The following is an 11,123-nucleotide window of genomic DNA, read 5'->3' as shown; positions in this document are numbered from 1 at the left end:
AATACTATTATCCGTTTTACTACTAAATTGCTTGAGAACAGAGACCATTACAGGCTTTCTTAGCACTGCATTCCCTGAAGCACAGTAAGCATTTAATAAATATTTAGTGAATAACAAAAGTTAGATGTTGCCAAATTTCTCAGCCGAGGAAGGCAAGTTGGACTTCAGTATCAGACGGGGCTCAGATGGCCCGTGGTTTTGCGTGCTTGGAGGTGAGCCCCAGCGCCTGGTGAGGAGCAATACGAACCACTGGTTCAAATTTCCTCGGCAACCGCTGCGGGACTGAATGTGCACAGGGGGCCAGCGGGGATTTAAGAAGATAAATCGTCTCCCGGCGCGGGTAGGAGGCTCGGCGAAGCCAGCTTGCGCAAGAAACTTCCAAAGGACCAGCCTCTGGGGCGCCGCGGAGTCGCGTTCCGCTAGCGGCTGGCGCGTGCCGACGCTCTAGCCGCGCGAGGAGGAGACGCCGGAAGTCTCGACTGCTCCCCGCGGGGCGTGTCCTCCCGCCGGCGTTCCGCCCACCCGCTCCCCACGCCCCGCGTCCGCAAGGAACCGCGCGCGCTCCCCGGCGTGGTGCGTCTACGCCTGCCAGGTTAGCGGCCCCGCGGGAGAAAGAGTCGGGTCTCTGCTGCCCCGGGAGCGTTTGTTGCCGCAGTCCCGGAGGCCGCGTTTGCGGGCCAGGTGGGCTGCTGCGAGGGCAGTTCCCTCAGGGGCCACCTACCGGCCCTCAGCTGCTTGTCTGGCGCCTGGGGTCCCGTGGTGGGCTCAGCCCTCGGGGTGCTACCAGGTGCCCCCTCCCGGGTAGCTAACGGAGTGGCCTTGCCTGTGGTCCTTGCCGAGCGTCCCAGGGGCACATTTGTGAAGAGGTGGAAATGGGCACTTTGTCGGTGGTCCCCACAGGCTGAGGAGGACCCTGCCCTGATGAGTGTAGAAAAGAATTTTCTGGCTCATTGGTCACAGTAGTTTATGTCCCCGTCACATTTGAGCTCCTTCCCAGGGCTGACTACAAAAGTGATTGTCAGTGTAAGTGATTTTCAGGTGTTTGTATATGTCTGTGTGAATGTCTGTCAATCAACCAACCTGTGTGTGTGTGTCTGTGTGTGAGTGTGAGAGGAGGGCTTTGTGTAATTTTAAACGTCCGTAAGTAGGCTTATATTTTGATACTTGTTTCTGGTATCTTTTCCCAACTCCTCTTGCCTGAAGAGTCTTGCCCTGCTTCACCATTGGATAGAAGTAGCAACTCTCTACTTAGACTTTACACATTTAAAACACAGATCTAGGGGGTAAGGTATAGCTCAGCGGTAGAGCGCATGCTTAGCATGCGTGAGGTCCTGGGTTCAATCCCCAATACCTCCATTAAAAAAAAAAAAAACAACCACAAAACTACCTTCCCACCACCACATACACCCGCCGCCACCCCGATCTGACTGTGTTAAAATCAGATGTTACAGACCTTCCCATTAATGCAGGATAATACAAATTCCTTAGACTGTCTCCTTCTTGCTTCTGCTGAATTTTTTGTTCTTTTTATGGAAAACACACCTACAAACACTCGTATGCCCTCCTCATGCCAACCTGCAGTAATTTCATCTCTTTGGATATGACAGAGTTTTATAAATGGTTTACCCACGTTTAGAAAGTTACTTCTCCATTCGATTAGAATTTATTGAATTCCTCATATTGCCAGGAACTGTTTTAGGAGCTGGCGATATAATGGGAGGAAAAAAACCCCTCCAGTCCTTTTGAAAAATAACAGCTTAATTGAGATATAGTCACATACCATGGAGTTTTAGAATATACATTGGTTTTTAGTGCATTTATAGAGTTGTACAACCCACACCACAGTTTTCATCACCCCCAAAAGAAGCCCTGTACCCATTAACAGTCTCTCCTGATTTCCTCCCCTCACCCTACTCCTAGCCCTAAGCAATTACTAATCTACTGTTTATATATTTGCCTACTCTGGACAATTCATGTAAAGGAAATAATAAACTGTGGGGTCTTTCTTGTCTTCTTTCACTGAACATTCTTGTTCATCTGTGTAGCATGTGTCTGTACTTCACTTCTTTTTATAGCTTTTTATTTTGTAGTATGGCTAGACCGCTGTTTGTTTATCCATTGGTCAGTTGATGGACATTATGGGTTGTGTGGCTGTTACGAATAATGCTGCTGTGAGCATTCATGTACAAGTTTTTGTGTGAACATTATGATTTCATTCCTCTTGGTTATATACCTAAGAGTAGAATTGCTGGATCATATGCTAACTATACATTTAACATTTTGAGAAACTGCCAGACTGTTTTCTTAAAGCAGCTTCACCATTTTCTATTCCTATAAACTGTATGCAGGTTCTGATTTCTTCACATTTTTGTCAACACTTGCCATTATCTGGTTTTTTTTTTTTTTTTTTTTTTTTAGCTATCCTGGTGGGTATGAAGTGGTATCTCATTGTGGTTTTGCTATGTGTTTCCCTGATGACTAATGACATTGAGCATGTTTTCATGTGCTGGTGGCCATTTGTATATTTTCTTTGGAGAAACATCTGTTCATATCCTTTGCCCATTTAAAAATTAGGATATTTGCTTTTTATCATTGAGTTATAAGTGTTCTTTATGTATTCTAGATACAAGTCCCTTATCCGATATTGACAGTCTTGTAAATTACAGTTCCTTTAAATGAAAAGCACATGAGGTTAATATTTGCTCTTCCTGAAGACCATGTTATAGATCTGTGGGAGTAATTCAGAGTGAGTTGAACAACTTCCACGTGTGAAAGACTAGGCCTAGGAAAAATGATGTGAAAAACCTGTGAGTAGCACTTTAAGATTTGAGATGTAAAGCACGGGGAAACAGTTTATCTAATTTTTCCATTCCCTATTGAGTTTTTGTCTTTTCCTTACTGATTTGTAGGACTTCTTTGTATAGAGGTATTGATTTATTATCAGTCTGTTTGCCTGTTAACTTTGTTTTATATCTTTAAATATACTAACGCTTTAATTTACATTTTTGTGTAGTCAGGGTTGCCAGTCTTCCTTTAAAGGGCTTCTGGGTGGCAGTTTGGGATGGCTGTTCTTAAATTATGGGAATTACGGAAACTGACACAGTAGTTCCTTTGTTAGTGTGACATCTGCGTCCCTGGTACTATGTTTAACTTTACCGGCAGGCCTTCATTCTATTGCCCTTCATAGCTACCGTGTATTTTACAAATTGAAGGTCCGTGGCAAACTTGCATGGAGCAAGTCTGTCGGTGCCATTTTTCCAACAGCGTTGGCTCACTTCATGTCTCTGTGTCCCATTGCAGTAATTCTCACAGTATTTCAGACTTTTCATGATTATATTTGTTATGGTGATTTGTCATCAGTGATTCTTGGTGTTACCATTGTAATTGTTTTGGGGTGCCCTTAACTGGGCCCATATATGACGGTGAACTTAATTGATTAACGTGTGTGCTCTGACTGTGCCACCAACCCCATTTCTCTCCCTCTCCTTGGGCCTCGCTAGTCCCTGAGACACAAAAATATTGAAACTAGGCTCGTTAATAACCCTACAATGGCCTTTAGGTGTTAGGTGAGACCAAGTGTTGCATTTCTCTCACTTTAAGTCGAAAGCTACAAAAGACAAGCTTGGTGAGGAAGGGATGTCAAAAGCCAAAATAAGCTGAAAGCTAGGCTTCCTGCACTGGAATAGTTAGCCACGTTGCAAATGCAAAAGCGAAGGTCTAGGAGGAGATTAAAAGTGCCACTCCAGTGAACATACAAAGGAAAAGAAAGCGAAACAGCCTTATTGTTGATACGGAGAAAGTGTGAGTGGCCTGGCTAGAAGATCAACCAGCCACAACACTCCCTTAGGCCCAAGCCTAATCCAGAACAAGGCCTTCACTGTCTTCGATTCTGTGAAAGTCGAGAGAGGTGAGGAAGTTGCAGAGGAAAAGTTTGAAGCCAGCAGAGATTGATTCATGAGGTTTAAGGAAAGAAGCCATCTCCATAACATAAAAGTGCAAGGTGTAGCAGCAAGAAGCTACAGCAAGTTCTCCGGAAGATCCAGCTCAGAGAATTAATGAGGTAGTTAATGTAGATGAAACAGCCTTGTGTTGAAAGAAGATGCCATCTAGGACTTGCCTAGAGAAGTCAATGCCTGGCTTCAAAGGACAGGCTGACTCTCTTGTTAGGGGCTAAGGCAGCTGATGAGTTTCAATTAAAGTCAATTCTCATTTACCATTGCGAAAATCCCGGGGCCCTTAGGAAGTATCTGCTCTGCCTGTGCTCTTTAGATGGATCAAAGCCTGGATGACATCATACCTGTTTACAATATACTTTACTGACTATTGAAAGCCCACTGTTGAGACCTGCTGCTCAGAAAAAGATTCCTTTCAAAATGTTATTGCTCATTGACAATGCACCTGTTCAACCAAGCGCTCTGACGGAGATGTACAAAGAGATTAATGTTGTTTTCAAACCTGCTAACACACCATTTACTCTGCAGCCCATGGATCAAGAGGTAATTTCAACTCTTAAGTCTTATTATTTAAGAAATACATTTCCTAAAGGCATAGTTGCCATAGATGGTGATTCCTCTGATGGATCTGGGCAAAGTCAGTTGAAAACCTGGAAAGGATTCACCATTCTAGATGCCATTAAGAAACAGTCATGATTCATGGCAAGAGGTAAAATATTAACAGGAGTGTAGAAGAAGTTGATTCCAACCCACGTGGGTAATTTTGAGGGATTCAAGACTTCAGTGGAGGACATAACTGCAGATGTGGTGGAAATAGCAAGAGAACTAGAAGTGGAGCCGAAAGATTTGATTGAATGGCTCTGATCTCATGATAAAACTTCAAAGGATGAGGAGTTGCTTCTTATGGATGAGCAAAGAAAGTGGTTTCTTGAGATGGAAATCTACTTCTGGTGAAGATGCCGTGAAGATTGTTGAAATGACAACAAAGGATTTAGACTATTACGTAAATCTAGTTGATGAATCAGTGGCAGGGTTTGAGAAGATTGACTCCAACTTTGAAAGAAGTTCTGCTGTGGGTAAAATGCTGTCAGACAGCATTACAGGCTACAGAGAAATCATTTGGGAAAGGAAGTCAGTCGATGAGGCAAACGTCACTGTTGTCTTATTTTAAGAAATTGCCACAGCCACCCCAACTTTCAGCAACCACCACCAGGATCAGTCGGCCACCATCAACATCAAGGCAAGACCCTCCACCAGCAAAAAGATTATTTTTCTCTGGAAGCTCATATGATGGTTAGCATTTTTTTTAGCAATAAAGTATTGAAAAAATTTTTTAGATATAGTGCTATTGCACACTTAATAAAATATAGATACAACGCACTGGGAAACCAAAAGATTTGTGTGACTCACTTTATTGCAATATTCACTTTGTTGTGGTGGCCTGGGGCTGAACCCACGATATCTGAGAGGTATGCCTGTATAACGTTCATTGTTTCAGACTTGTGCCTCCCTATTTCTCTGCCTTGAAAAATATACTAACATCTACTTAAGCTTTGTTGGTTCATTTAATTTTCTATTTCAAACATTTCTAGAAGTTTTTCCTTATTCTCATCTTCATGTTTAATACACTTCATTCAATTGGTGAGAGCTACATTGGACAGTTGGTCATCAAATATTAGGTACTTACTGCATGCCAGCAGAAGTTTGAAGATTTTCTGTGTGCAGAGCTTGAATGTAACTTTGCTGATTCTGTGTGGATTGGGGCATGCTGGGGCTAGTAGTTTTATAAAATCCTCTTCATGTTATTTGGTGTTTGTTTTTCTCATTTCATTGGTTTAAAGGTAGTGGTAATTCAGATAATTTTGGGGGTCTCTGAACATTTTGAGTGATTGGGGAAAGCTGTATATTATAGCTCCTTAGAAAAGGTTGCGTTTCTGTTTTATATATGGTGTCTGAGGCTTCCCTATGATTTGTTAAGAGGACTCTGTTTATTGCTTTAGTGTTTTTAAAATAGTGGTAAAATGTACATAACATGACATTCAGCATTCTAAGTGTACAGTTCAGTGGCATTAAGTACTTTCGTTTCATTGTGCAACTGTTACCACCATCTTCTGCTGGATTTTCATCTTCCCAAACTGAAACTCTGTACCTGTTAAATAATAGCTCTCCATTCTCCCCTCTGTTTAGCCCCTTGCAATCACCGTTCCATGTTTTGTCCCTGGAATCATACAATATTTGTCCTTTTTTGTCTGACTTATTTCACTTTGCATAATGTCTTTAAGGTTCATCCATGTTATAGCATATTGCAGAATTTCCTTCCTTTTTAAGGCTGAATAATATTCCATTATATGCATATATCACATTTTGTTTATCCATTCATTAGTTGACAGGCATTTGAGTTTCCATCGTTTAGTGATAGTGAATATTGCTTCTATGAACATTGGCACACAGTTATCTGAGTTCTGCATGTCTTATCATAAGTGGAATTGCTGGATTATAGGGTAATTCTTTGTTAATTTTGGGGGGAACCGTCCATAGGCTTCAGTGTTTTTTGTCACTCACATAAGATATGAGATGTAAAAGAACCTTGTAATTTAGGCATGTATTAATGATCATATTTACCTTTCTAAAAATATAAATGTAAAGAGCCATCTCCTATTTGAAGGGATGTAGAAATTTTTGTCTTAGGACTTGGAGATCTTTGAGTTTTAAAATTATGTTCTAGAATAACAGGTTTACCTGGATGGATTTCCAAATCCTAAACTTCTTTATGATCCAAGCTCCTTGTTTTTTGCTTTTCTTCATTCTCTCTACATTCAGTCTTTTTGAACAAATTACTCATCATATCAGCTGCTAAAATGGAGGTGATTTTGCATACTTGTGTCATTGCAAAACTCTGGATTGCTCTGTTATCATTTGCTGCTCTAGCTGGATACTTTGGCAATTACTCTGGTATGCTGTGAATACAGGCAAAGTTAAACCTTCCCCAGTATAAAGATAACCATGTCATTACTCAGTGAAGAATGCGAAATGGCCACTATTATTTTTTTTTATTACTGTACCATTATTTTTTCAACTATTCCCCTGATGTTGGAAGTGTAAGTTGTGGGTACTGGCCTCCCTGGGATAAATGGGGAAGTGTAGATAAGCAGACGTCAGTATGTCTCAACCAAATCTTAGAAAACTAAGTTCTCATGCCTGCCAGACCCTTCCTCTTCCCCTCCAATTGCAGTGTCTTTCGTAAGCTGCCTGTTAATATTTCCTCATCATTGTGACAGCCCGTACCCTTGGTAAACATCGAGCATATTATCAGGAGCCATGGAAGGAACGAGTGTGTTAATGTGACTTTTGCTCTCAGTTTGGGTGCATTGGTCATCTGGACTCTCAGCTGGTCATGCCTTTGGCATCTACAGGCGCACTGGAAAGGTCCCCAGATGGCTCTGGATGCTCTAGACTCTTGGAACTTGAATATAACTTAAACTTGTTTGCGATTTCTCTGGCATGTGGCAAATACCAAGATTACATAGATGCTAAATACCCAGCTTGGGGTTTATGCCTCAGCTTTTTGAGGAGGACAAAACACAATTACATAAAAATGCCTTTTTAAGATAGGTGAATATTCCCAGTTTTTGGTAATAGATTGTTACTGTTCATCAGACTAGCCCATCCTAGGGACAGAATGATTTACTTCTAGCGAACATCGGTAGCCTTTAGAAACACTTCCAGGTCCATATTTAAATATTTCGATGCGCTTGTGTCAGATTAGGACCTTTCTAGTTTTATTTGGGCCTTAGGTCTTTGGGCGGTAAATGGCAAAACTTGAATTCTATGTGAATCCTTTTGCATTGGAACTTTTTATGATTTTTCCTCTTTTCTATAAATTTATGGCACTATTTTTGTCCTCTTACTTGTTATCTGTCATTTAAATAATTCTCATGCAGTAAAATTGACTATTTTACCTTTTGGCTTAGTTCTGTGAATCTTGCTACATGTATAGCTTTGTGTAACTGCTACTGTAATCAGGGTGTACTGCATGCACCTCAGAAAGTCCCTTGTGTTTTCTCCTAATGGTACTTTTCCATCACTCAAGTAACCAAATCCAAAAAGTGAATGTCATTTTGTGCTTTTTATGGTGGGAAGCAGTACAGCTGTAACCCTTCCCTTTCCTTTCCTAGTGGTTTTAATCCAAGCGTGATTAGCTAAAAAGGATTCAAATAGACATAATCTCTTCATTTTCTCTCAGTAACTCAACAAACTTTCTTGCAAACTTGATTAGAAATAAAAATATCTCGCTCGTGATGCCTTCCAACAGGCGGCAGTGTTGTGCTGTAACAGGACATAATAAAAACTGCTAGAAAATAAGGTTTTACTTTAGGAAAACAGGATGGTTAATTAAGATTTAACATTTAACTCTCGAATTTATTTTCTTGAATCTGTTCCAAAATCTTACTCCTAGCAAAGCAATCTGTGGAAAAAAGCATCCCTCTTTTATATTTGTTTTCAAATAGTTTTAAATGTTTGCAGGTTAGGAGTTCACACTTTGTTTAAGGTTCACCTTTGTGGCCAGAATAACTCCAGTGTTCTGGATGAATCCGTGAGCTCTAGAATCTTATCAGCAAGACTTCAGGTGTTTCATATGCCAACTCTCTTTATCACGTGGAGGATCCCCATCTGTAATATCCCTCACAATTGGTAGCATTAATTAATCAGAAAATGGAGCAGATGCAGAAGAAAAATACTGATTTTGATTGCCAGCACTCTGGGTTTGAAACTTTAACAGAGATGTTCGGTGAGAAATTATCAAGTGGAGCTTATGAGACATTCACAATTCGGTGACTCATAGGTTTTCAAACCTTACCCACTCAGAAGGGGGTTCCCTGTCTCACACTTCCGGCCACTGACATCTGACCGTGTACTTCCCTGGGAACTGAGACCACCATTTACCTAGATGCCCATACAAGATATCTGGGATCATCTTTAAGACCTCTCAACATTCTCTTAATTCTGCTTGTTAGATAGAATTTCTCAAATGTGGTTACGACTCTACCTCTATCATCCTAGTCCAAACTACCTTGATCTCTCACCTGGATACTGCTTGCTAATTGGTGTTAATACCTCTATTTTCCACACAAAAGCTATTTAAAGAAATACAAAATTTGATCATGTCAGTCTCCTGCTTGAAACTCTTCTATCTTTTACCATTATGCTTAGAATAAACTTGAAATATTTAACTTGACCCATGGCCTTGTTCCCTTCCAGCCCCACCGCATGACCTGGCCTCTTTGCATATTGCTTCAGCTGTGTATCATGTCACTTTCCTTTATCATGCCACTTCCTCTTATCACGCCACTTCCCCTTGTTCACTGTCCTCTGTCCTCTCTGATGTCCTCTTTGTTCCCTATTGGAGGAGGGGAGGGGAATAGAAGCAGAGAGACCAACATGCAATTTGAGTAAAGAAATGATGGCTTAGTAATGTATTAAAGTTTGTGGCTCAAAGGGACATTTTCGTAGCAATCAGGAACTCATCGCTTTGTCACTTTTCAACTCCTCAAATTAAATTGAGGGATAAATGCACATCTGAGTTCAGATTCTATGTGGAAAGAAAATTATATTCCACCGGAGAAAAGGAAATTTAGGACCAGCCAGTCCTTGCCTGCTATGTACCAAGTGTGGACAATCCTTTGCATTTGAGAGCTTTCACTCAGTGTGCCTACAATGACTCTGTTTTTGTAATTTCATCATTCTAGCACTTAATTATGCATTAACTTTTTCATGTGTGTCAGTCTTGCCTCAGCAATGAGTTGGAGCACGTAGCCATCTGGGGCTTCGATGTCGGTGGCATCCTGAAGAAGTAGTAGTTTTGCAGCCTGTGCTTGAGTTTCTCGCTTCCCCAGGCAGCTCATTCCTTTTTGGGAAAGTTTTGTCTGTTGAGAAGTTCTTCTCTGTCTTGAACCAGACCACTGGCCTGCGGTTTTCCCACACTGGTTCTAGCTTTCCTCGGAGCCACAGAGAACACCCTACCTTCTCTTCTCCCATTAGCCCTTTAACTATTGAAGTAGCTGTTGTAGCTCCCAGCACATTCTCCTTGATAAATGTCCTCAGCTTCTTCAGCTGTTTCTCAGTGTGTTCACTATTCTGGGCACCTTCTACAGACTATCCTCCCATTCAGTGTTTGAGAGTGTGATCTGGGACTTCCTGCAACACAGTCAGTTAAGATACTCATTAAAAATGAAGATTTCCTGTTGTGTTAAGATGGTAGATTGACTTCTGATCTTCCTCCCTCATGAAACCCGACTAAAACTACAGTAAAGACCCAAAGGACAGGAACATCCGGAAAGGGGACAACAGCAATACAAGTTGAAAAACTGAAAAGCCCAAGAATGAGTGGAGATTTATCTAGACACGTAAGACTCATGAACCCTAAATTGGCAGAAGGAAAAACTGATACTGATCACATTTACCCAGTAAATCCTCAAAAAGCAAGAACTGGGCAATGCCAAGTATCTCTGGAAATTGGGATACAAGGGATATAAAATAAGGAAGATGGGGTGAATATTGCTGAGAAGTAACTCCCGTGGATGCTGTTCACCTTGGGACAAATTCTGGAGGCTCAGAGCAGATGATCTCTGGATAAGGTAGTGTTTATTTCCATATGGGAGGGCATTCCTAGCATTTCTCAGGAAATTTTATGTTTAGTCAAACCCTAAATCCTGAGGAAAGTCATTAAAAAGTCGGGAAAACTGAAAAAAAGAATTTAAAATTTCCTGAGAATTAAAGGTCAACGCTGAGTAGAAAGTAAAGGTACACATTTTCTGGGAACTGAGGCATATTGGAGAAAAGCATCATGATTTAATCAGTTGGACTTACTTGTCGCCATCTTATAAATAAATGTGTTTCATGCTCTATCTGCTGCTAACAGGTATTCTTACAACTAAAATGAGTTTATATGCATAGTATACTTTATATAAATCCTGTAAGTGGTCCCCAAGAAATAACAAGTTTGGGAGCAAAATGAATCTGTAAATTGGCAGTTACAACATAGTATTCTGTGCAGTACTGTTAACCTTGCTAAGAGATTATGATTTAATATTGTTAAATATTACCCAGTAATATTTGCTGCTATTTTCAAGTTCAGAATATTCACTGATAGACTATAGTTTTGTAAATACA

At 40.9% G+C, this 11,123-nt stretch overlaps 1 protein-coding gene across 2 annotated transcripts in view; it reads left to right on the top strand.

Annotated features, from left to right (window-relative positions):
* The first annotated feature begins 503 nt into the window (after positions 1-503).
* The window catches only part of COA1 (cytochrome c oxidase assembly factor 1), an 86,435-nt gene continuing 75,815 nt past the window's right edge, over positions 504-11,123 (top strand). Inside the window, exon 1 of one of the 2 annotated variants that reach the window (XM_006217121.4) lies at positions 504-592. The gene's annotated coding sequence lies outside the window, so the exon portion shown is untranslated. Of the gene's footprint in view, positions 682-11,123 lie in introns of both variants that reach the window. The other variant, XM_031679810.2, reaches the window with a different exon arrangement.

The sequence above is a fragment of the Vicugna pacos genome, chromosome 7 (assembly GCF_048564905.1).
Source record: "Vicugna pacos chromosome 7, VicPac4, whole genome shotgun sequence".
Taxonomy (NCBI): Eukaryota; Metazoa; Chordata; class Mammalia; order Artiodactyla; family Camelidae; genus Vicugna; species Vicugna pacos.
This window is presented reverse-complemented; position numbering and strand designations above follow the sequence as displayed.